This window comes from Bicyclus anynana, chromosome 21 (genome assembly GCF_947172395.1).
Source record: "Bicyclus anynana chromosome 21, ilBicAnyn1.1, whole genome shotgun sequence".
Taxonomy (NCBI): Eukaryota; Metazoa; Arthropoda; class Insecta; order Lepidoptera; family Nymphalidae; genus Bicyclus; species Bicyclus anynana.
The window spans coordinates 12,412,735-12,440,564 of NC_069103.1; positions in this window are offsets into that span (position 1 = coordinate 12,412,735).

Here is a 27,830-nt window from a genome sequence, read left to right on the forward strand (position 1 = left end):
ATGTCAGGAAAAGCAAACTTATTTTCTTAAATTTTCGTTTTGTATAGAAAATTAGGTATATATCTTGAACATGGCCATTTTGTTTTTCGTTATGTTGTTTAATTTACTTGCAATTAGGTAAAAATGGTTTTGGCGCTCACGTCATAAAATTTGCGTCGCGCGTCAATCGCTCCGTGCTTTTTACTCACGTGAAAGTCATAATTCGGCGTCTCGTTTGCGCTTCAAATTTTATTCATATCGTACCGAAGCGCTGCATACTTCGATATAACAAACACCAAAGAACTTAAAACTCCATCTAAGTAACCAAGAATCCAAGCAGAACAAACCGGAACATGCTAATAAAACTACAACAAAAGATTCATCCAAGCCACAAAGATCGCACTATAATATTAACAATTTATTCTATCAAACAGATAATGCTGTTGCAAATTTAAAAGGAGTTAACGCGCACCATCTAAATGCAACGTCTTGTTCGTAACTCTATTACCGCTATATACATCAACCTGTTTAAATATATCATGGGAAATAATCCCTTATTGCTTTCGAAATACAGGTTACTTTCAAGTGATGTGCATGTGAGCGTTGCTTGTTGTACCATACCACATCTTAAAGTTGTTCAAGAATATAATATCCGTTGTTAAACTTGTAAGCAATATGGGGTAGTCATTATATGGATTGCTAGAACTTGTAATTTGTTATCAGAAATGCCTGTAGTTTGAGTTTAAATATTTTTTTTATTGAACTAGGATTAAAAATTAAAAACAAAATGATATACATAAATCGAATCGATCCTAACTTATAAAAAAAAAAAAGTAAATAGTCAGGGATACATTTTTTACACCTGATTACTAACAAGTTAATTTTTCGTGAGTAGCTTCATCTCGATGAGATGATCAACTTTTTTATTTACAAAAATTCTTGATTTTGGTAGCTAACTAAGTTACCGGGAAATGAAAATTTCTGAGCGTCGGAACGAGATAATGTACCAATTGTAGGACATTGTGGCTGTTAAGTTGTTTAGCTAATAATTAATCAACAGTAAAAAAAACATCTGGTTATTGATAACTTTTGTTAACTTAAGCCTTAACACTAGGTTTAGATAATAGGGAACACAATATGGAAGAAGAATGCACGTCAAAAATTAAAAATGTTGGAAGACCTTATTTGTAACACAAGATAGTAATAATAATTGAAAGGTAAATATAACAAAGCGTAGCTTAATTATAGGTAAATATAGCTTGAACTCTATTCATTCTATTCCATTGAATTGGAGTCGGAAAAATATGTATTGCTCTTTCATTTGTCATAATCATCATCTACTCCTTTTAAATGCGTAATCTCTCAAACACTCCTACCAACTACCATCTCTTGCTTGGCCTTCCTCCCAAGTTGTGTCTTACTTAGAATTTGTTAATTGTGAAATGATTATCAGCAGAGGCATTAGATTAGACTCAACCGTAGAGGAATTAGTTATGGAGATTCATCGCACCCAAATTCACGAACCAAATGAAAGGGACGAGGCAAACTCACACATCGAAAATATTTAACACCAATGAATAATTTAAACTAAAATTCGATTACTTGATCTATAATTTGCTGTTCCGTCAGAAGAATCTAATCTTTTTATTACAAATTTGATATATTTTAGGTAGAAATACTTACAAATGAAACGTTGAAGATACGCTTTCAGTAAACTAGAAGTTGTTGCCGTTTTTTTTACTACTAAAATAGGAGCTCTTTATGTGACAAAAACGATTACAAAAATGAAACATCGACTTTAAAGAAACAGTTTTTATAAAAACGTTAGATCGTGATCATATACTTTTGACAGAAAGGTAACGTCTAGCAAGTCAGGTCTTAAGGTAATTGGTCTGAGGATTCAACGAAGTAGGTACTAAAAACAGCGAAGGCAAAAAAATAGCGCACGTTTTGAACATAAAAAGCTGTGTATAAAAAGTAATATTTCTTGCTCCCTTCACCACTGGCGTCCGCACAGCGGCTCCAGGCGTAACTGTTATAAAATATTAACTGTCCAGCGATAGCCATTCATAATAAAGCCATTATGGGAATAAATGCTAACGACTATATTTACCAGGCGTCTACGCGCCAACCATTAAGGGTTAACCATTATACACAGAATATTATTAAACAAGAAGAGACATTTTTAATTACTTACAGCTTTTCACGACGCGTGAACAGAAACGTGAACTTTTGAAGACCGTCAAGACGAGAAAAGTCACGTATCTAGGGCACGAGAGATATGAGCTTCTACAGCTCATCTTGATGGGAAAGGTTGCTGGTAAAAGAGGCGTTGGTCGCAGGCAGAAGTCTTGGCTGATAAACATCAGAGAGTGGGCCGGAATCGCGAGCGCCGCACAATTATTTCACCTCGCGAAGGATAGAGACGAGTTCAAGGAACTGTCTGCCAACCTTCGCTAGTCGGAGAGGCACCCTAAGAAGAAGAACAAGAAGACACCTTTTAACCCACATTCTGCGATTTTCAATTGCGTCGATTCTCCACTCAGGATGAACGGGGTTAGGCCAAATAGACCAAAATAATAAAGAAAATTCTCAGGTATGCTGGTCTCATGATGTTTATCCTTCACATTTTGAGATACGTGACATTTAATTTCATAAAATGCACATAACTGAAAAGCTAGAGATGTATGCCCCAGACCGGATTCGAACCACACCCTCAGGAATTGGAGGCAGAGGTTATCCACTGGACTATCACGGCTTATATTAATTACTTATAGTTGATCCATGGCCTGTATTGACATGCATAAGCCAGGGGCGCTAGCATGCGAATGCGAAGAAAAATAGATAAAATTCAACTAATGGCAATGCAACTGGAAATAGCGCTATCTGGGACAGCTTCGCCGCCATTGGTCGACAATTTGTCTATTTCCTCATCCCTTGGTCGCATATTAGCGTTACTGGTCTCCATAAAAAACAAAATATAGCAGGACCATCGGCTAGGCAATGTTTTTTGAAAAATAATAGTTATTCTAAAATCTACCTACTCTCTTTGACGGCATAAGTGAGTGTAGTACATCCTCAAACGAGTTCTGAATACAAAGATTTACTACTTCTAAACTAAAATTAAAATCTTTTTCGTCTTCCACCTTTGGTTGTAAAATCTTGCTTTTATGAAATTGTAGTTGATCATTACAATTTCATCTCAATTTTCCACCAAATTAATATTATTTAAAGTAGAAATTATAAAGTTTCCTGCAAAAAGTAGTCATCATCAACCCATATTTGCCTCACTGCTGAGCTCGACCTCCTCTCAGAATAAGAGGGATTAGGCCACCACGCTGATCCAATGCGAATTGGCAGACTTCTCACACGCAGTGCAGGTTTCCTCACAATGTTTTTCCTTCACCGTTTGAGACACGTGATATATAATTTCTTAATATGCACACAACTGAAAAGTTGGTTGCCCCGGACCGGATTCGAACTCCTTAATCAGAGGCAGAGATCATATCCACTGGGCTATCACGAACTCTACAAAAAGTAGTAATTCATGTTATTTCCAGTAACTTGATCTCAATGCGCTCTCCTCAATATCAGATAGGTGCGTCGGACGCTGTTTTTGAGTAACGAGCTCCAGCCTTAATAGCTCATTGTGTAGTTTTTTTGCAACTATGTGGACCTACCACGGCTTTTAATGCAAAAACGGCATCAAAAGGTTCTATAAACACGTCTTTGTTGTAGCTTGTTTTACTTGAATAGCCACGCTACTGCGTAAGGCCGTGATAACATTTTATGGGGAAAAGAAAAACAAAAACTAACAAAATTAATTCAAGAAAAATATTGTTGCTAAACAATTACTTTCAAATGTTTTATGCAGTTTGGTGTAGTTTATTAACTCAATCAAATTGATAATAATATAAGACGTTACACTTTACCTCATAAGCATAATTACATTTTGTTATAGTTTTCTTCTGTTTGTAACATATTTACTGTGTGAAATTAAGTTTTTCTTCTTTTCTAGATGAATTACCATCCATTACCATACCTTATACCATTTCAACCTAGGCCATATTGGGACGGTAGTCCGTTCACGGGGTTTTTTAGTCTCAATGACTTTTTGGCTGAGTACACTTATCTACGTTAAATTATTATTATTTACGTTAGTAAAAAACGTGGATTTTTAAAAGGTAACCTAATAGGAGTCGGGTTATTAGAAACCATCGCCACTGGCACATTGATTATAATGATAATGATGTTAGTCTAAAATTTATTATACAAAATATGACCATACCTACAAATACTGCAACATAAATGAAACTTGCAAAAAAGTTACTCCATAGTTGCGGGGAAGCAAAATAAATCTCGCAATTTCTGTTGCTACATCCCACCCATCTCGATGGAATGTAAACTGAACCGGTGGAATTATCTCAAATGAAGACATTATCCTGTCGGCGCGCGCGCATGATCCCGCCGCCATGTTGGATTCGAGTTCAAACGTCGAAGTTGAAGCCTGAAGGTCACGCTGTGAATTAATGTTTCGCGGTTTTGATGCGATTCATTCCACTTATTTTTTGTATTGCTGAATATTCTGCTTGGTAGATTCAGTGGTTAAATTGTAAAATTTTAGATTAAGCTGTCCTGGTTTCGAGTAGGTACTTATTGGTTGAATGGTCTATTCTATACAAATATTTTAATAGTAGGGGGCAACCGCGACATCGTCCGCCAGTAGGTCGATCTTTAATCTGACCTGTCGCAAAATCCATTCTTAGTGGGTATCTACTGTTATCGCCGCGTTGCAACGACTTGTGGTACGGACGGCTTCAGTGTGCTCGTAGCGTTCGAGCCGTCCACATCTCTTGTTGTGTAATTCTTTATGGGTTACTTGGAATAGGCGGGGAGAGTGACTTGAGTGGAAAAGGGGAGTGTTTGTTGACACTCAAAGGATCTTTTAACCCTACACTCAACGTTCACAAGTACGTAACTTCACTCAAGGTCATTCTCTGCCATTCTAGGGTCTAATTTTGGTTAAAGTTTGATTTATGTTTAATTAAGTTATCCTGATAAATGTTGTGAATCATAACCTTTGTTCGACATTAGTTTTCTTATTTTTGTAATCGCTTCTGATTCTGTTAAACTACTAACTATAAACTACCTCCCTGTTAAATTTTATCTTTACATGAAGCGGTTTTCTATATTCCATGATGAGAAATCTTTCGCTTTTTTAGAAATATACAAAGACTCGTTAAACTGCATATATGTGGCTTCGAATCACGAATATATGGGTTCTTATTCAAGCTTTCAAATTAAATTAAGATTTTATTTCTTCCAGCAGCTTTCCTTTGTCGTTCACAAAGTGTATTGAAAGCCAAGATTTTATAATAGCAGAGATATGTCATTGGCGCTTCAGAACTGAGGCGAACAAAAGCGGCTAATTGACCACATATTTTCATTGAGTCGCATAGTAAACAACTGAAATTATTTAAGCAATTATTACCCAGATATACACATACAATGAGTTCTGTATTTAGGAACTTTGAAAAATGTATAAACAATTAAACACAAAATTGTGCATGTGTGCGCTCAGTGGAGTAGCTAAATTCGGCTTACTTTTTGCGGTGATTTTGTAAGCACGTAACTCGTCTATAGTGTAAAATGTCGTTGATAGAAAGTGAATAATTTAAAACATCAACTACCTCTGTGAGTGAAAATTTTAGCTCCATTATAGTAAGACCGTAAAAGCCTTGTACCGTTGGTGAAATTATCAAAAAAGCCATTAAGCATTTTGCGACAAAGTTGGGCTCCACAAAATCATTAATGGCCCCATCATAAGCCTCTCGAACGATCAAACCCAAGTTTGTTGCGTAAATGATTTGACTGTTAAATTTTTGGATGGTTAGAGCCTCTGAAGGCTTAAGCTTTTTAAGATCCGTTCGCACTGACACTAACTGTCAAAGTTATCGAACAAAGAGCTTTTCCTTCCGGCTCTCTTACAAGTAGAGCCGTGATAGCCCAGTTGATATAATTCCAAAGAGTGTGGTTTCGAATCCGATCCGACCTCCAACTTTTCAGTTGTGTGCATTTTAAGTAATTAAATATCACGTGTTTGAGACACGGTGAAGAAAAAACATCGTGAGGAAACCTGCATACCAGACAGTTTTCTTAATTTCCTGCGTGTGTGAAGTCAGCCAATCCGCATTGGGCCAGCGTGGTGGCTAACGGCCTACCCTCTCATTCTGAGAGGAGACTCAATCTCAGCAGTGAACCAAATATGGGTTGATAATGATAATTATGATAATGACTCTTACAAGTATTTGGTAAATCGTTATATTTACTCGTTTATTTGGTACTTTTTGCCTAATTGTAATTAAACTATAACTCGTTTGGAAATGGGGTAGCAAATTCGAGCATCCGCATTTCTTATTTAATATTCTGAGAGCTTGAAACTTTGACCAAGTCAAGACAGACTTCGGAGGCATCTCTAATACCTCGTGTTAATGCCTTACAAGCAGTGTTGAGAGACTTTTGGCAGTTAAATTATTTTATTAGCCCGCTCTCTTAAAGTTATTGTTTTCTTGGCGCTGGTTTGTTTCATACTTGAATCAGTTTACGACGGCTTTTATTCAAATTAAATCAAACTTATGCATACTTTACTCGGGCTGTTAAAATAAAAGTTTAACTGAGTTCTAGTCTTGTAAGCTATGGTGTTTTTTATTACTTTGACAATAGAGATGATGACAGTTTTTTTTAATTGTTTAAAAATTAATAGTATGCTAACAGTAAAGCAATAACTTGTAATGATAACGACCGTTATCATTATCATTACAATTAACGCCGATGGCTTACCATACCTAGTGTTTCATGTGAACTGGGTCTTACACTAAAACTTAGTAAACCAAGAATTCGCATGAAGTAAAAAGAAGGTAAGCACAAAAGAGTCCCCAGCTGTGGCGGGGAGTTAAAAAAAAGCTTTTTATTTGCCTTTTTTTGTCTGAGGTGCCATCTTCGCCTCAAAGCGGCTCCTCCTTACATTGAAAGTTGTGAAAGAAAACGTCCCCTTAATGCACCTTGCCAAGATCAAAGACATGAATTCATTTAGCCACGCGCGATCTTGTCTTTAAATTTGAGTTTTAACCAAGACATAAAAATACATGGCGTGGTTCGTTATATTTTGTTCTTTATAAGGAACACGGTTTATAAGTAAAATATATTTTTGAAATTCAATGTGTAAAGTTTTATATTCAGCCAACAACAAATACATATCAACAAGTAAATTAAGTAAAACGAATAATATAAGCTTGTCTGTGACAGTAAAAAGCGTTGGGCTCAAAAGGGCTAGAACCCAGAGCCATAAAGCTTATTACTAAAAAAAAGTAAAAAATCGTTCTGTTTCTGCTATGAAAGAGCATTATGGCTTGTACGTAACAATAAAAAAATATTTTAGATACCTTTCCCGTCTTGTACAGAATTGAAAACTATCGAATTATATTTCTAATTTAATGCTTAATTTACTACAAATTTTTTCATTACTGTTACAAACGAATGATGAGGCCCATTTTTGCTCATGTCCTTTATATAAATTAATTAATTTTAACAAATACACACTACCTAATTGTTCAGCCATAGGCAAGGTACCTAATACGCTGGCGCTGTTACCCCTCTGGATGGCAAGACTTATCCTTTGGGCCAAATAAGCGCCAGCTCTTGGGTCACATAACGCATGGATCAATTTGTCGGACATACAATTAAAAAATTATTTGGTGTCTGATGACCGAGGGCCATAAAGTCTCAAAGGCAAGCAAATACATAGTCATTAGATATGACTGAGAAAAAAAGTTAGTAACTTAAATGTGCAGTAGCTCATACGTAAGAAGCTTGCATATTATTACTACTTACTGCGAGTGCAGCATACGAAGACGTCATCCAGACTTTGTTTTAACCCACGATCTCGCTGGTGTCCGGAGTGATACACTCAGACCAAAACATCCTTCCAGAATAGCTCTCTAAGCCAAGTTACGAGTCTCAGAATCGTTCCGCGCACATGTTCTGCTTCTGCCTTCTGCCCCATCAGGCGATGCTTCTGCGCCCAAAACCCCCGGTGACGGTGCTGAGGTCCCAGTCAGTCAGAGAAAAAATCTATCATACGATGGTAATGCATTATCCCTAAAGATTAAAATGTAAGCATACCAGAGATCAATATAAAATCAGGAAATGGTTCTTATTTATTTTTCCAAAGGTTCGAGAGTTGGTCGATATTTTTGGGTAGGTATTTGACGCAAATTGAAAACTTGTCCGGTACGTTTCTTAAGCTACCCTACGCAGAACTGCTTGTTTGTCTGGAGTGCAGTGGGACTTTCAGTAATACCTTTATAAATTATATATACCTTTAAAATTTTACATTAAACATTTAAAGAGTAGACAAATTAATAATCTGGAACAAAAATTATCCCACAAGGTACTACAGGGCAAGTTACATAAAAGGAGATGGTCCATTTTAGGTCCACTCTTGTACCCCGTATCATTAAAATTTAAAAACAAGGATTTTATCAAAATTTGTTAAAGTCTAACTATTTAAAAACAATTAAAGTAAATTCGTAGATTTGTATAATCAAAAATAGTTAAAAAATATATTTTCTTTTATTTTCGCCAGGGTACAATGATTGATTCTGGGCTCCATACAATTTTGGACCATCTCCTTGCTCAAAATAACTTAAAATAAACAATAAGTAGATACACGAAACAAGAAAGCCAAAGAAAGCTTTTACCTCTACCCAGCTTTTGCCTCCTTCGGAACTAGCACACATTAATTCTTTGCGAATATCCAGTTTAAAGCCTACTTTGCAACATGTGTATCGACCAACTTTCGGTGCTAAAGTTCGCTAAAGCTTTAGTATTTTAGCCGGCGAAGCTGGAATATTCTAAAAGTAGGTAAAAGTGTTAGCATAGTATTCCAAGGAGCTTATAATATCTTATCAACTTGAATACGATTTGTTTAGTGAATGTTACACACTTTGCTATATTAAACCTTAGTAGCAAAAACTTACAAAAGTATCTTCTTCTTATAGTGCCATCTCCTATCGGAGGTCAGCAATCATTAAGGCTAATTTAACTTTGTTCACTGCTGCCCGAAAGAGTGATCTGGTACTCATACCAAACCATTGGCGCAAGTTCCTGAGCCAAGATGTACGTCTACGACCAGGCCTTCGTTTCCCCTTTATCTTTCCCTGGATAATAAGCTGGAGCAGGTGATATTTGGAGTTTCGCATTATATGACCCAGGTATTCGAGCTTCCTCCTTTGGACTTGTTGCAGAACTTCTGTTGGCTTTCCCATTTTTTGCAGCACAGTAGTATTGCGTATACGATCCCTCCATGATATTCGCAGTATCCGCCTGTAAACCCACATCTCAAATGCCTCAAGCTTACTACACATCGCTTGTGTTAGTGTCCAGGCTTCAACCCCATAAAGTAACACAGAGAAAACGTAACATCGCGCTACTCTCATCCTCAGAGATATTTTTAAATTGCGGTCACAGAGAACTTTTTTTAATTTAGTAAAAGCATTTCTTGCTTGTTTAATGCGGCATCGTATTTCCAGACTATGATCCCCGGTTTCGTCAATCATACATCCCAAATACCGATATCGCTGTACCCTTTCTATTATTTTATCATGTAGATACAAAGAGTTGCATCTGATTGGCTTTCGGCTGATGGTCATGTATTTTGTCTTTTTGCAGTTAATATTGATGCCATAAGAATTGCTGGCGGAGGATACTTCATTGACTAACGATTGCAAGCCTTCTAGACTATCGGCTAATAGAATGGTATCATCCGCATATCTAATGTTATTTATTAGTATGCCGTTCACCGTTACACCTTCATTGATATTCTCAAGCGCTTCTTCGAATATTGCTTCGGCATAAACATTAAATAATAAGGGAGACAAAATGCAACCTTGTCGTACCCCGCGCAGTATGTCAATATACGAAGTTGTGTGTCGTTCAACCCTGACATTAGCTGACTGTTCCCAATACAAATTCCTGATAAACTGGATATCTTTATAATCTAAGCCAGCTTTCGACAAAATCTCCATAAGCTTGGTGTGGCGTACACGATCAAACGCCTTTTCGTAATCAATGAAACAGACATACAGATCACAATTTAAATCCAGACATCTTTGCATTAGCACTTGAAAACCAAACAGTGCATCCCTTGTACCTAGTCCATCACGAAAACCAAATTGTGTTTTTGAAAGCAAAACTTCGCACTTCCGAGATATTCTTTTATGTAGTATTTTAAGAAATATTTTTAAAATGTGGCTCATAAGAGATATTGTTCTGTAATCACTACAAAACTTGGGATTTTTGATTTTCGGTAATATTACAAATGTGGACTTTAGCCAATCCGCTGGAATTTTGCCCGTGTCATAAATGACATTGAAAAGTTGTACTAGATAATCTAAATTAGTTTCTTCTACTTCTTTTATGAGCTCGACAGGAATTTCGTCTGGACCTACTGCTTTTCCAGACTTCAACGATACAATTGCATGAGAAACTTCTCTCTTTGTAATCGGCGGGCCATCATCGACAGCAACAATATTGTTGAAGTCTTCTCTGTCATCATAAAATAGTTCTCTAATGTAATCCTCCCATAGCAACAGTTTATCTCTTACATCAGTTATAAATGTCCCATCGGCGTCTTTGACAGTACTCATGACCCTACCTTGATATGTTGGTGCTATCATTTGCCGAATCTTTCTATGCATATTAAAACTGTCGTGTCGCTTATCTGAGTCCTCAATATCTGAGCACAAACTTTCCAGCCATTTTTCTTTTGCTTCTTTAATTTTATTCAAAATTTTTATCTGCAACTGGTCATACTTTTCCTTGTCTGCTTTACTTTTCCTTCTGTCATCCATAATACTCAATATTTCTTCAGTCATCCACTCAGCTGTTTTTAAATTTTGTTGAGGTTGTAAAACAGACTTTCCAGTACGCACAATTTTAACTTTAAAATTTTCCCACGCATTTTCAGTATCTAGGGCTATAGCGTTACTATTATATTCCAGATTTAATTGGTTAAAATCACTATTCATTGCAACTTTTAGAGTTTTCCTAACTTCAGGATTTTTCAATCGATTTAGGTCCATAGATACCGGTCGTTTTGGAAGTTTAGTTCTTTTTAATTTGATTCTAATATCCACTACAACAGGATTGTGGTCTGAACCTACATCCGCACCAGGGTAAGTTTTAGCAGATTTTATGCTATTTCTGTGTCTCCCATTGATAAGTACATAGTCAATTTGATTGCGAACTATATTTTCTGGTGTATCGGCTGGTGATCGCCATGTATACAATCTTCTTGGTGGTAGCTTATAAAACGTATTAGATACTACAAAATTATTCTCTTGACAAAACTGTACAAGCCTATCTCCGCGGTCATTTCTTATTCCCAAACCATAGGGACCCACAATATCTGTCACAGTTCCTTGACCAATTTTAGAGTTAAAATCACCCATTACAACTGTAATATCATGTTTTTTTGTTTGTTTTAGAGCCAAATCTATATCGTTATAAAAGTTCTCAACTACGGTTTCGTCCTTATCAGCTGTTGGAGCGTAAACCTGAATCAAGTTAATATTAAACGGTTTTCCTTCTAGTTGCAAAAACATAAACCGATCCGAGATGGGCAAAAAGCTTTTGACACTAGATTGTAAATTTTTACGTAACATAATTGCCACACCATTTCTGTGGTATGAGCTATCATTTTCGCCAGAGTAATAAAGGACAGTTTCTGCAGATGTATATACCCCATTATCAACCCATCTTGCTTCACTTATGCCTAGGATGTCTATGTGTAAACGGCACATCTCTTGTTCAGTATTTTGCAGTTTTCCATCACTGTATAGGCTTCGCACGTTCCATGTTGCAATCTTCATAGCTGACCCGGGGATTCTTAGCACCCTCTGACCATTTAAGGTCCGCCGGGAACTGAGGGCCATTTTATAATTGTTTTCAGCCATAATGATTTTTCCTGGGAACATATAATGTGGTGGTATTCCGTTGCCTTCCACATCGCTGTTTGTAGCCGTATGAATGTGGTGTCCACTACTCAAAACGCCATACAATATCTGATTATCAACTGTTCCAGCCTCCTTAGCCTCCACTTAATAATCTATCAGTAGCGCAGCTGCCCGTTACTGAAGGAAAACGCTTATTTACTGACGGCGTTGACTCGTCAGGTCACAGAATTTTCATTGGATCTTATATAGCTTTTTATAAGGAACCCTTTCCTAAGGAGTTCCCACTACATCCTCCAATTCTGCCGGTGTGTGGTCGGGAACTGCATACACAGTTAACCATGATATCTCAAGGTCATTCCACTATCCGCCACCTGTGGACCCCGGTAATAGCTCACACCTAAACCTTACCGGTAATACAATTGGATTTATATCACTAGAAAACCGTAAACAATATAAACATACATAGGTACATAATTATCGAACACCCTTTTTAGAAATTATAAAAAACCTTTTGGGACAAATCAAATCGTATACAAATACAGATTTATTTTTAACCGACTTCAAATAAGGAGGAGGTTCTACGTTCGGCTGTATGTATGTTTTTTTTTAAATAATACTATGAATATTATTTAACTTTAAATCTAATTACTAGATACTATTATTATAAAGAGGTAAAATTGTAAGGTTGTTGGTAGGAGGTGAAAGGGGGTAATACTACCACTAAATTCCATTGTTACCTACCGTAAGTCCGTATTTAAGGTCCGGACCAAGTGCTAACAAAAAAAAGGTTTTATAAAACGACAAATGACGATTAGATACAAGAATATATATTATGTTGGTCAGCATCTCATAATATCAACATAACTGACATGACACTTCATAAATAGACAACACTATAATTTAGGTAGTAAACATTTTTGGACCCTGCAGCTTATATAAAACTATCGGAAACTGATACGGAGTGACCAGCTCTTAGATTATTTTATTTTGTAGTCCAGTCGGCTTGGTCACTTTCTTTGACGTGTGCTAGTTGACATAAATACGAAATTGAGATTCTATGTAAAAATATCATCCGATGCTTACTGGTGGATATCATATCGTAGATAAATGATAGTTTGTCAATTGACTTGATGTTTATTTTAATGAGATTCAAAGTAAAAAAATCATCCGATGCCTACTAGTGGATATCACACCGTAGATAAATGATAGTTTGTCAATTGATTTGATGTTTATTTTAATAGGTTGACAATAAAGACCAAACTAGGCCAGCAGCCTATAATATCAATAGGACAGTGACGTCACTAGATAGACATAAAATCATAGCCCAGCAAACATTTAGACGCTGCAAAACGTAATCCACCATACAATTTTATGCGTTCACGTCCACTCCGTATCCACGATGCTTCCATCCAATTTTACGCAAATGCACGCAGTATGGGCAGCGCTTAACACCCGAGTATTCCGTGTTTGCAAGTAACAGATGTTGCCCTGGATTCCATTGTTGAGCACCTCAGACCAATTATTGTATTGGACCTGTCTCGCTAGACTTTTCTGTCAAAGTATATGATCAACGATCTAATTTGATTGTAAAAACTGTCTCTATAGAATCGATGTTAAATAGTTGTAATTGTGTTCGTCGATTATAGAGCTCTTTAAACATGTTTTTGTGAAGTTGCATGGTGTAAAAAACGGGCAAATACTTCTAGTTTAGTATAAGATATATACCAAATCGAAGCTCGTTTTCCTCAGAAAATGACAGACAAATTTGCTCGTGACTATGAGTGTGATACAGGTCCGTCTATAATTGGTCTGAGTTGAGCGCTAATAAATACAGTGTATCGCCTTTACGGGCACAATCGGGAACAATATAAAATTATTGCAGCACTACCAACATTTACACCTACGTATGGTGCGGTATGTAAACGAACAAATCGGACTTGCTAAACTGGCTGTTTGTTTATGTACATTTATAATTTTGGTGCTGTTTATTTTAGTGTTACAGCCGAATAATGTATGAGATTAGGAATTTTACAAATAATTTAATCCTGATTTACTGAGCCATTATTTGACCTCTGCCTCCGATTCCGGAGGATGTGCGTTCGAATCCGGTCCGGGGCATCCACCTCCAACTTTACAGTTGTGTGCATTTTAGGAAATTAAATATCACGTGTCTCAAACGTTGAAGGAAAAACATCGTGAGGAGCCTGCGTACCAAAGAATTTTCTTAATTCTCTGCGTGTGTGAAGTCTGCCAATCCGCATTGGGCCAGCGTGGTGGACTATTGGTCTAGCCCCTCTCATTCTGAGAGAAGACTCAAGCTCAGCAATGAGCCGAATATGGGTTGATAATGATGAAGAGTTTTATAAATTGTGAGACTTGGTCGTTATTTATTTAGCTGAAGATTTAATATTATACTAAAATATACAAATTAAATTTAAAATAATATTAAATCTACCAAAATTGACTACCTGTTATATTAACCTGTTATATTAACTGTATATTATAAAAATAAAATAAAAGTAAACGTACTAAATTTAAATTATATGTAAAGTCTTAGGCGTCGTTGATTTCGTCCGAATTAATGTTCATTGGTAAAGTGCCCAGAAGGCTGGCAGTATTGCCACGTTGTATGGCAATACTGATTCTCTGAGCTCAATAGCTAGCCATAGGCCTATAGGCCATTGAAGTCACAAGAGGCGTTGATGAATTACTTTGCGATTTCCTGAAAGCGAGTATTCCGACCCCAAGGAAGTAGTGTTTCGACCGCAAACGGCTCAAATACGTAATCTCCGACGAGATTGCTGTATTTTGCGTCATTTGAGGGTCTCTGCTGATGAAGCAGCAGCGCCCGCACTGCCCATCGTGCCAGTAAGGTGCCAGTCGCGTCTCACACCAAAAAATAATTATACTAAGGAACTACAGGAACAAAAGGCATACGTATTACAACTATCAATGTGGCATTTTTAGACCGCATCACTTTGTTAGTTTGCAAATAGACATCTGCACACTAGTACTTTATCTCCTTGTACCATACTCCAATGATAATTTTATACATTATAGATAGGTTACGTGCCTACTCACCGCAAAAAGTGATCCGCATTTAGCTAGATCACTGAGCGCACACATGCACAATTTTGTCTTAATTTCCATTATATATTTATGTATATATTTTGAGCAGACTCAGAAGTGAATTACGAAAATAAGAAAACCAATGTCAAACAAAGGTTATGATTCACAACATTTGTCAGGACAACTTAATTAACAAATCAAACTGGAACCAAAATAAGACGCTAGAATGGCAGAGTGGAGTCAGGAACTTGTGATCGTTGTATGTTGGGTAAAAGGCGAATTTGACAGTTAACTAACACTCCCCTTTTCCACTCAAATCACTCTCCCTCCTTTCCCAAGTAACCTATAAAGAATTACACAACAAGAAATGTGGACAGCTTGAACGCCGCGAGCATACTAACGCCGACCGTACGACGAGCGCCTTTTATCGCCTTTACGGAAACAAGTCACGCCACCTAGCGTCGGCACAAGCCAACACGAGATCGAGCGACGTCATCTCAGACTACTATTTCCTACAATATAGTTTTCACACTTCCTGAATACACAACTCGACATTGTGGACGTTTTAGGTATTTAAATAACGTTCGTTGTCTAATAAGCAACAAAATGAAATGAAGACAATTATACACATTTTGTCCGCCTCAGTTTTGTGCCCAGTATCTAGTATAAAATATCATTGCCATCGTCAATGTAAAAACCAACCGAGTAACAAATAAAAGTTGTGCATCAAAAGTTTTTCAATAGCTTTTAGAAAACCAACAACACGATACGTACGACTCAATTCCCATCTCTTTTTCCGCTGGCTGCGATCGGACATACGTGTAATTGTTTTCCGTTCCGCCGTAATTGACTTGCGGTGTGTTCGACGAATGTTTTCACGTTTAATAGCCTGAATTTGGCAGTTTTTATCGTGTTTCATGTTTACTCATTGTGTTTTATCATGTGAATTAATCACTGCCTCTTTAAATATGTGTTTCCTTTTAAATTTTTCTTTTATTTCGGACTAGCGGACGAGACTTCGTCCGCGTGGAAATCAATGTAAATTTTGACGGCCTCCGTGGCGCAGTGATATGCGCGGTGGATGGACAAAACGGAGGTCCTGAGTTCGATCCCTGGCTGGGTCGATTGAGTTTTTCTTAATTAGTCCAGGTCTGGCTGGTGGGAGGCTACGGCCGCTAGTTACCACCCTACCGACAAAGACGTACCGCCAATCGATTAAGCGTTCCGGTACGATGTCGTGTAGAAACCAAAAACGGGCGTGGATTTTCATCCTCTTCCTAACAAGTTAGCCCACTTCCATCTTAGACTGCATCATCACTTCCCATCAGATGAGATTGTAATCAAGGGCTAACTTGTAAAGAATAATAAAAAAAAAATAAGAAAATAAATAAAACCACTTACCTATTTCACCACTTTAGGGGTTGAATTTTATTTTATTTCGTATTGCTTTTATGATTTATAAACAAATTTTTAAATCTGTAACTCTAAAAATTAAGGATTTTCCATATAAACTTTCAACTTCTATTTCACCCCTTCTTATTTTATTTTCGCAATAATAAGTATCCTATAAACCTTCTCCGTATATATAGTCTTAAACTGTGACAAGTTTCATTAAAATTCTTCCAGTAGTTTCAGCGTGATGCCCGGTCAACAAAAAACACGCACAGATAGACAGACAAGAAATCGAAAAAAAATATTTTTGGCTTCAGTATCGATTATGACTCGTCTGTGCGAGCGTCCGGATATAGGACTTTCAAAACGGCTCCTATATCCGGACGCTACACAGACGGGGGTTTTTGGGGGGTTTCTTTTTTCACTTTAAATTTTGATACAGGGATTTAGAAAAACCAGATTTTCTCTAAATCTACTTGTTATAGTATATAAATCCAATTAGTTTTCTTGTTATCATAATTTTTATTGTGATAATATTCACACTACAGCTGATTTTTAATTGTATTGCAAAAATTGTTCACAGATTTTGAGACTCGTGCTCAGCGAGCCAAACATGAATTTTTGATGTAAAATTGTTTACATGCTTTATTTTGCCTCGTTAGCCGCTATACCTACACACATTTGTAAACAGTTTTTTAATGGAAAAAAAATTGTCCTTAAATATTTTAACTGACTTTTACATATCACTGCCAAACTACTGCATTTACTTGGTATGCTGTAGACCAAATAATATGACAGTGGTCTCTCAGACTACGTTTATGTTACACAAAACATTTCAACAGATAAAAGGTACAAACGTACCTTTTAGTAGTAAATTGGCACTATAGTACCATATTACCTTCTCCTACATTTATAAATCAATATTGTTAGGTAATCAGCTCTCAGAAGCGTCAATGTTATCTTCTATGACGACATTATATCAGTTTATCCTTAAGTATTATTAGGGTACTTCCCTTTATCAAACATTGAAGTACGAATTTCGGATGTGGTACTGATTAGCTACAGATTTACGAAGGGCCAGGTCTCCCACTGGGGGATATGGAGCTTAGGCCCACCACGGCCTTTGGCGGCCTTCGTGGCGCAGTGGTATGCGCAATGGATTTACAAGACGGAGGTCCTGGGTTCGATCCCCGGCTGGGCAGATTAAGCTTTTCTTAATAGGATCAAGTCTGGCTGGTGGGAGGCTTCGCCGACGTCCTGCTAAGTGATTTAGCGTTTCGGTACGATATCGTGTACAAACCGAAAGCGGTATGGATTTTCATCCTCCTTCCATCGATTGCATCATCACTTTCTATCAGGTGAGATTGTAGTCAAGCAAAAAAAGTACTAAACGATGCTCCAATATGGGTGGGCGGGTGACAAAGTTAAATTCATTAATTTGAAAGTTGCATAGTGGTAATGTTTATGTTAATAATATTTACCATAAGTTACTAAAAACCTGTAATTTTTTCATATACTAATAACCACTTCACTACATCATCATATTAATGATATTAAATAAATGACAGCGCAATAACCTAGAAGGGGTTTTTGCTCTTCTTAAGCAGTACAAAACTGACCATTGGTCAAGTGGTCACGAGGTCTTAGGGTTCATATATACGAGCGGCAACTCTACCGACGACCACAGTCGACTGCAGTCGGCAAATCTCGGCGGTAGGCGACGGCGTCGCCGACTGCAGTCAACTCTCGGTGGCAGGCGACGGCGTCGCCAACTGCAGTCTACTCTCGGCGGCGGCGGCGGCAATCGCCCCCTGCAGTCGACTTCCGTTGGCTGCCGCCGAGACGTCACTGACTGCAGTCATCGGTAGCAGCTGCCGCTCGTGTAAATGAACACTCAGATTCCAATCTTGTCGGGCTAAGAAAATATGTTGTTCTATTGATTCGCTTTTTATTCTTCTCCAACCGGAGTAGTTTGTTGCTTTGTTAACTATTAATATAAAAAAACAAAAAAGCAACAATTTTATTTCATTCACTAGCTGACGCCGCGCGGTTTCACCTGCGTGGTTTCCGTTTCCGAAGGAATACGGGGATAATATATAGCCTATAGCCTTCTTCGATAAATGGGCTATCTAACACTGAAAGAATTTTTCAAATCGAACGAGCAGTTCCTGAGATTAGCGCGTTCAATCAAACAAACAAACTCTTCAGCTTTATAATATTAGTATAGATTCGTACATTTCATTCATTCGTACATCCTAAACTCCATCCCCTTTGGCAAGTCACGCCGATCGGTCCCTCTATTCAACTAAAATTATCTTACAATGAAAGGGAAAATTTTGTGAATTGCACCCCGCGTCACCCCATTACTCTATCACAGTCGATGGGGTGAGTTTTATCACAACTCGGGTTGTAAACGTGTTGACATAAAAGCTCTATCGCCTGAGTATCCCCTCAATCTAATAAGAGGATCATCGGGAAGAAATCGTTGTAAAAATATGGCTAAAGAAATTCGGGGGGAGATATCAACAAGTACCTATCTAATACTCGCACTATACACAGTCAGACACTCATCTTAAGTGTTTTTCTAAAGTCGTCGTCGTCGTTATCAACCCATATACGGCTCACTGCTGAGTTCGAGTCTCCTCTCAGAATGAAAGGGGTTAGGCCAATAGTCCACCACGCTGGCCCAATGTGGATTGGCAGACTGCACACACGATGAGAATCAAGGAAATTCCCTGGTATGCAGGTTTCCTCACGATGTTTTCCTTCACCGTTTAAGACACATGATCTTTAATTTCTTAAAATGCACACTAGTGAAAAGTTTCAGGTGCATGCCCCGGACTGGATTCGAACCCACACCCTCCGGAATCGGAGGCAGAGATCCTCTGGGCTATCACGGCTCTTACTACTTACTTACTAGGTACTTACATTAATTGATAATTATTTCAATGCGCCTGTAGTTATTCTGTAAGCAATAATTTTCAATCCATAAATTGCTGGAACCTCTCAAAATACACTTCAACACGGTAAATGTCTTACAAAACACATCAGGCATACTAGTACTTAGATAAGTAACCTAATAAAAATCAACAATAATAATATACGTTTCATTAAGAATCGAAATCCAATTGATTCATTTTCATAATTGCTACAGACTAGCTAACTTGGGACTGAGAACTGCCTTTAAGAAAAACAATTGTATTAGAAGACTATTTATATAGACTATATATTCAATAGACTAAAATAAACATACACGATGAGTTATATTGATTGTGTAATAGGAAAATTAATTAAGTCATACCTAACTCAAGGCATAGGAACTCACTTAGGAGAATATTGTTGTATTATAAAGCAAAAGTACGGGTATTCCATACCAAAGTTCCGAAATCAATCGCAATACCTACGGAGAGCCGCCGTTTATATAGAAAGAGGACCTGCGGTAGTCACATCTCTTTATAAAAGATGAAAGTTTGTCAGCTCATGTTTTTTTTATTATTCTTTACAAGTTTAAGAAAAACAAAATCCACGCACCTTTCGGTTTCTAAACGGAACGCTAATTCGATTGGCGTTACGTCTTTGCCGGTAGGGTGGTAACTAGCCACGGTCGAAGCCTCCCACCAGCCAAACCTGGACCAATTAAGAAAATCTTAATCGGCCCAGCCGGGGATCGAACCCAGGACCTCCGTTTTGTAAATTCACCGCGCATACCACTGCGCCACAGAGGCCGTCAAAAACTTGTCAAATGCTTGTCTAACATTCATAAACAGCAATGGAGCTTGGATTGGTGACTTTAGAAAATAGTAAGTGTCAAGGGTCCTGATATTCCACTATCCACGTACAAAGAGTATCTTTTAATTATTTTTTATATAAAAAATAATGTTCCTAATACCCAGTTACTTAGCTTCGAAAAGCACCCTTAAAGATCATATTTAAAAAGTCTCTAAACCGAAAACTTGGGATATAATATCTTATGTTATCCCATAAAGGATATCAAAATGTTACGTTTTATAAGTACATGAGCTACTAGAGGGTGTAAATGAACGATTTAATAATATTATATACAGGGGGCAGCCGCTATTTGTGTACGTTGTTTCGTGAAAATCAGTTTTTCACAAATCCCTCGATATTCACGGATTTTTCTGGATTTTACTCTATATGTCCTCTATCTTCTAAAATCGGTTCAGCCGTTTCAAATATTAGTCAAATAAACAGCCAAACAGGCACAAAAAAATAAAAAAGCTTAATAGTTGCGTTTTATTATCACGTAAAGAACCATATGCACTTGAGAAAAACATAGTCATTTTATAATCATAGACAGACACTTCAATTTTATTTATCACTAGCTGAAGCCGGCTGGTTTCAGTTCCCGTACGAATACGGGGATAATATATAGCCTTCCTCGATATATAGGCTATCTAACATTGGAAGAATTTTTCAAATCAGACCAGATTAACGCGTTCAAGCAAACAAACAAACAAACTCTTCAGCTTTATAATATTAGTATAGATGTACAAGTACCCTTTGATGATTTGATCAAGTACCCTTGAAACCTCCTAAAAGTGCTACCTCCATACCGTTCTTTCCTATGGCGTAACTATATAGCTGACACCGCGCGGTTTCGCTCTCGTGGTTCCCGTTCCCGTAGGAATACGGAGATAATATATAGCTTATACCTTCCTCGATAAATGGGTTATCTAACACTGAAAGAATTTTTCAAATCGGACCAGTAGTTCAAACTCTTCAGCTTTATAATATAGATGATCATCTAGGTAGGTGTGACCCTCGCACGCTCAGTCCAATACGTATTCGAAACATGTAATGTTTTCATTAGCCGTGATGAGGGAACCTATAACTAAGTTACGACGCGTGTGGGGTCTAACCCTTTGAAATATTATATACGTGCTGGTATTGATTGGAATTCAACCCCCCAACTGAGGACGCTCAAGATATTGGAGATGAGAAATTACATTATTTGTATCTACCTTCATTGTAGGAACGTGTACAATATTGACAAGATGTGTGACGGCTTCGGTGAATGGTTTTATGTTAAATGTGAGGTAGAAATTGTTATCAGGGTTCCGTGTCTCAAAATGAACACAGGACCCATAATGTTATGATCACTTCGTTGTTTTTCTGTCTTACTGTAGCTAAGACCACTTTTTACCCGATTACAAGGGTTATGTTATATCTTGTACCTACTTTATTGACTACTAGCGGACGCCCGCGACTTCGTCCGCGTGGAAATCAATGTAAACTTTCAAGCCCTATTTCATCACTTTAGGGATTGATTTTTAATTTTTTTAATCACATTATATTTCGTATTTTGTTTTATGATTTATGAACAAATTTTTTAATCTGTAACTCTGAAAATTAAGGACTTTCCATAAAAAACTTACACCCAAGGCGACGTAACTTTGTATCGAAAGTCCTTAAATAAAATAGGTTTTATCCCTTTAGGGGAGGAATTTATCAAAATCCTTAGAGGATGCTTTCGTCGTAGTAACTTCATGCCTGCAAAGTCTCAGCCCGATCAGTTTAAAATTGACAAAATTTCATACAAACTTTTATCCCCTATTTTATCCCCTATTTTATCCCCTTGGGAGTAGAATAGATCAAAATCCTTTCTTAGCGGATGCCTACGTCATAACATCTACCTGTATGCTAAATTTCAGCCCGATCCGTCCAGTGGTTTGAACTGTGCGTTGATAGATCACTATGTCAGTCAGTCAGTCACCTTTGAGTTATATATATTTAGATACCTATCTAATGGCGCAAAAAGCGAAAACGCAATGTTGATCGACCTCCCACCAGGTGGACTGACGACATCAAGCGAGTCGCAGGGATTCGCTGGATGCAGGCGGCTCAGTATCGTGATGTTTGAAAGTCCCTACAAAAGGCCTATGTCCTGCAGTGGACGTCCATCGGGTGATATGATAATGACCTATCTAAACACAGATATACACTTAAAACTTAAGCCAAAACAAATATATACAAGCGATTCTAATCAAGGATTCCCTTTGTCCCTAACCCTTCCTTCCTAATGTATTGGGTAGCAAAATATTGTCCTGCCTGAATATTAACATCGTACCCTCTATTTAGTGGCCTTTAAATTATTTACGGCCCTATAATATTGACCGGTTCTATACCGACCGACAGTCGACCCTGACCACAGTTGAACTTCGCTCTGTTTATTTATTAACCTACTTAAAACAAAGGAGGTTTTTGCAGTGGTATGCGCGGTGGAATTACAAGACGGAGGTCCTGGGTTCGATCCCCGGCTGGGCAGTTGATTGGGCTTCGGCCGTGGCTAGTTACCACCCTACCGGCAAAGACGTACCGCCAAACGATTTAGATTTTTCATCCTCCTCCTAACAAGTTAGCCCGCTTCCATCTTAGACTACATCGTCACTTACCATCAGGTGAGATTGTAGTCAAGGGCTAACTTGTAAAGAATAAAAAAAAAAAAAAAAAGGTTCTATTTTCGACCCGTATATTACGATGATATTATAAGTACGATTGTATGCTCGTTATTTTTTAAAATCCACTATTCTGATTAGGGGTTTACCTTTCTGCTAACCCTGATTGCATCCTACTCAAATAGATATTTACGTAGAAACGCGAAAAAATCCGTTCACTCCAGTCATTTGGTCAAAAAACAGTTTTCAAAACACCCGAAAACCTTTTAGTCCAGCTGATAGTTTTGAAACGAAAGAGTTATCGTAAATTGTATTTTTTCCCCGTTTGATCCCCAGGATACGGTTCTAGGTTTAATCCGATTTCAGTACCTGGGTATGTAAATTCATTATAAATAAATTAATAAAAAGAAAATATTATTAAAAATAATTTTCAAATCTTCAATCCGTTCTTCTCAAGTCTCAATCTACAAAGTTCCGGCGTCTTCGACTAATAAATGAAAAAAAGATTCCGACGAATGGAAGGAAAGGAGGAGGTTATCACCTCCTCCTTTTGTTGAAGTCGGTTAAAAAAACAAAAAAATTAGGTACTTGTACCTATTTTTACAAACTCGCACTAATTTATGTAAATTTAGAAAGTGAAATAAACGATTTATTTTATTTATTTTTTTGTTTATACATGAATAATATGATTAATTTTAAATATTTTCATTACGGCTTGTTACATGTAGAAGACTCAGTTACTCATCATTATCAACCCATATTCGGCTCACTGCTGAGCTTGAGTCTCCTCTCAGAATGAGAAGGGTTAGGCCAATAGTCCACCACGCTGGCCCAATGCGGATTGGCAGATTTCACTCACGCAGATAATTAAGAAAATTGTCTGGTATGCAGGTTTCCTCACGATGTTTTTCCTTCACCGTTTGAGGCGTGATATTTAATTTCTTAAAATGCACACAACTGAAAAGTTGGAGGTGCATGCCCCGGACCGGATTCGAACCCACACCCTCCGGAATCGGAGGCAGAGGTCATATCCACAGGGCTATCACGGCTCAACAACTCAGTACATATGTAATGAACAATTTGCATTTCTTATTTTTTTACAATGGAGGGTGAAACCTATTACCTCACAAAAACTACCACAGTTCTAACTCCATAGTTGCCTTCTCACAGATACCAAAAGGTAAATAATTTAAATGAGAACAGCTAATGCGTTATAAAAACGCAAGTGTGTAGACGCTCTATTAAATGCTTGCGTGTAATATTGCGGTTGCAGGTTGGCTGGATACGGCTGTAATACCAAATCTGTAATATAATAACCAATGTTAATATTATACCAATTTATGGTTAGCCATATTAGGTATTCCGGTATTTAGATTCCGTTTCGCCCGAGTTAATAAGTTACCTTCAATTTAATCAAAGGGATTATCGTAATTTTGAGCCTTTTGTTGAAGGAACTTGTTGTTATTTAGTGTTTTTTTTTTTATTCTTTACAAGTTAGCCTTTGACAACAATTTCACCTGATGGTAAGTGATGATGCAGTCTAAGATAGAAGCGGGCTAACTTGTTAGGAGGAGGATGAAAATCCACACCCCTGTCGGTTTCTAAACGACATCGTACCGGAACGCTAAATCGCTTAGCGGTACGTCTTTGTCGGTAGGGCGGCCGAAGCCTCCCACTAGCCAGACCTGGACCAATTAAGAAAATCTCAATCGGCCCAGCCGGGGATCGAACCCAGGACCTCCGTTTTGTAAATCCACCGCGCATACGTTTTTTGACGGAGGCCGTCAAAAAAGGTTTGACTTACAGCTGAACCTTACACTGATCTCTTTTAATAATTTACTAAAAATGTCCTAAGCGGAGTGTACCAACGAATAAGAATATATTAGTAAATTTAGGCAAGTAGGCAGATATTTTCATACATTTTGAAGAAAAACGTTGGAATGTGTACACTTAATTTTTATTTTGTATTGACAATTCAGCACCTCCATACACTTTTACCAGCAATTTCGTAACTACAAAGAGTATACAAAGTTTTATAACGATTTACAAACCTCGATAACTGTACAAGTTTTTAAAACGGTCGTATACTTCAGTTATATATTTTTTTTACATGTCAGTTTTTTTCAATACAACAAACTCAAAAATTTGAACACTCAAAGCTTCTTCCACAAAACAAATAAAACAGTATTTATAAAAATAATAAGATTATGTTTACATTGGTAATTTGATTCGTAGGTAGTGTTTTACAAAAGTCGTATCTTTATAATCATAATGACAACAGCTACAGTTTTCAAAAAACTTATTCAAGAAAAATTTAAAAATCCGAATAAATATCACCCTAGATATTTTTGGAAAACTATTCAAATAAGTTTTAGATATTTAGGTAGTGTCATTTGACTTTTACCCATTAATTACGGGACACCTGATAAAACACAACTTCGACAATCGGGTAAAAATAATTTAAACTTGAAATTTTTAGTAGTTATTTAACCATTGCATTACGGGCTGGGGAGAATGGCTGCCGAAGTTTTTCCAGGATAAAAGTGAAGCCTTAGGTTGATGGCGGACTTTGCAGAACATTTTTTTTTCATTGAAGTGTTGCTCTGTTTACATGCAATGACTTTTTACCTAACATCGGTTATCTTCTCAATCTCATCAATGCCTCAGGTTGATGGACAAAGAGCAGCACTTTGTAAGATGTGGTTCTTGAGCGCGTGTGAAATTTAATTTTTATAGAACAACCTACAATTATTAGGTACTACAACAAAAACAATTAAACGCCATCATAAAAATGCAACAAGTTAGATTAATGCTATTGTAATTGCAGCATCTGAACACTTCAGCCGTCGCACGGCAGTCGTGGGGAAGGGTAAGGCGAGAATAATGTGAGGTAATCGAGTTAAGCTTACGTCGCGTCGTCAATGGGCGCTGATTGAGCTCAATAACGACGTTATGCCGTCACAGACTGATGAACTTTGCCGTGACGTGGCGTCCAAACTAATGCAAGCTAGCGGAAAGTAGCACACAATTACAGGCTTTACTTGGAAACCATTTAAATTGCATCTAGTGAATACTACACTTATCTTAAATACACAAATTCTTACGAATTAGGTATATTTATGTTTTAGTTACTGTCATGGGTATAATTATATCATCAGTTGCAGCAAGACAGATTAATGCTATTGTAATTGCAGCGTGTGAATACTTCAGCCGGCGCACGGCAGTCGTGGGGAAGGGTAAGGCGAGAATAATGTGAGGTAATCGAGTTAAGCTTACGTCGCGTCGTCAATGGGCGCTGATTGAGCTCAATATACGTTATGCCGTCACAGACTGATGAACTTTGCCGTGACGTGGCGCCCAAACTAATGCAACCGAGCGGAAAATAGCACACGAACAACGGCTTAGCCGGAAGGGTAAGGTGAGAATGAAATCTCGAAAAATGCACAAAGCTGAAATTTGGCTGAAGTTTATAGTTAGCAGGTATCCACTAAGAACCACAGGGGCGATAGGGACAGTTTAAAGAGGGCGGACGAGTTACTTTAGTTACTATCATGACTATCATAGCGTCATAATATTGTCATCAAATATGAAAAACAATATTGCTATTGTTTTATATAGCAGAGCAAAAGTTAGTAACTTTTAATCAGAACTAAAAAAATGAATATTTCCTGTTCTGTTGCTGGTATCATAAAAGCAAATTACAATACAATTGAACAAATCGTATATCTATCCTACTAATATTATCCTACTTCCTACTTCCTACTAATATTATTATTATTATATAAGATTGTGTGTAAGTGTGTAAGTATGTTTGTTCCTCATTTACGCCTCGGCTACTGAAGCGATTTGGCTGAAATTTGGAATGGAAATAGATTTTACTCTGGATTAACACATAGGCTACTTTTCATCCCGAAAAAAATCCTCGGTTCCCACGGGATTTGTGTAAAACTGAATTCCACGTGGACGAAGTTGCGGGCGTCCGCTAGTTTTCTATAACTTAAGCCAAGCTCTATTAAAGCTAGTGGTTCAAACGACACCGTCTGGAAAGTACGGACAAAGGTGAATTTGTCAAGAGTCTAACTACTGGGTGAAGCGCCAGTGATTTTACTATATACCTACCTACTACATGCTTTGCTGATATGGTCTGCAATTAGTCTGAAATGTTCTTGTCTCATTGCCTATTACCTTTTTATTCTTAAAAGATTACTAATTTAGAGTGATGTATGTAAAAATATTTTATTAATAATGTTGAAATTCTTCCTAATATTTATACGTTTAATGGTTTGATTGTTTTTCGTGCTGGTAGTTTTTATCAAAAATGCTGCTTTATTCTTTGGAGTTTAACATAAAAATGCGGAAACGAATTTTAAAGAAGAGGTCCACGCGGGATTCCAATTTTAAAAATAGTTTTAATTTGTAAGTTTATTATGAAGAACATATTATTATAATGTTTCTTGTAAAAAATCCTGTATGTTGTACCTAGTCGATTAACAGGTGCTGCCAATTAACCCGGCATTATTATTATTCTCATAACAAAACACGCTTCATAGCTTAATACCATTGAACACTGCCATACCTGAACAAATCGGATTCTTCCAACTGTGCTGTTAGTTAATGTGGTAGGTACTTTAGTTCATTTTGCGATGCATATGATATTACTCTCGTTTCTATATTTATACTTTTTACTTTTTTAATCAAAACACTGCAGACAAAAATCCAGATCTCCCGTTGCGGGACATTTTGAATGTCCAAGAAACCGGTTGTGTGGGCTTCAGAGTGATGAAATTCATCAAATCACGTTTCAAGAATCACTGCCTTCTGTATCCGACCCTTGATTCAACAGTCTATAACCTATGGTGTTAGTTGAAGTTAGTTTTCAGCTATAAGACTGAAACGACTATATGAAGAATAACAGCTTCAAGTTTTTTGATACTTTTTTTTCCTTTTCATGCTAAAATTA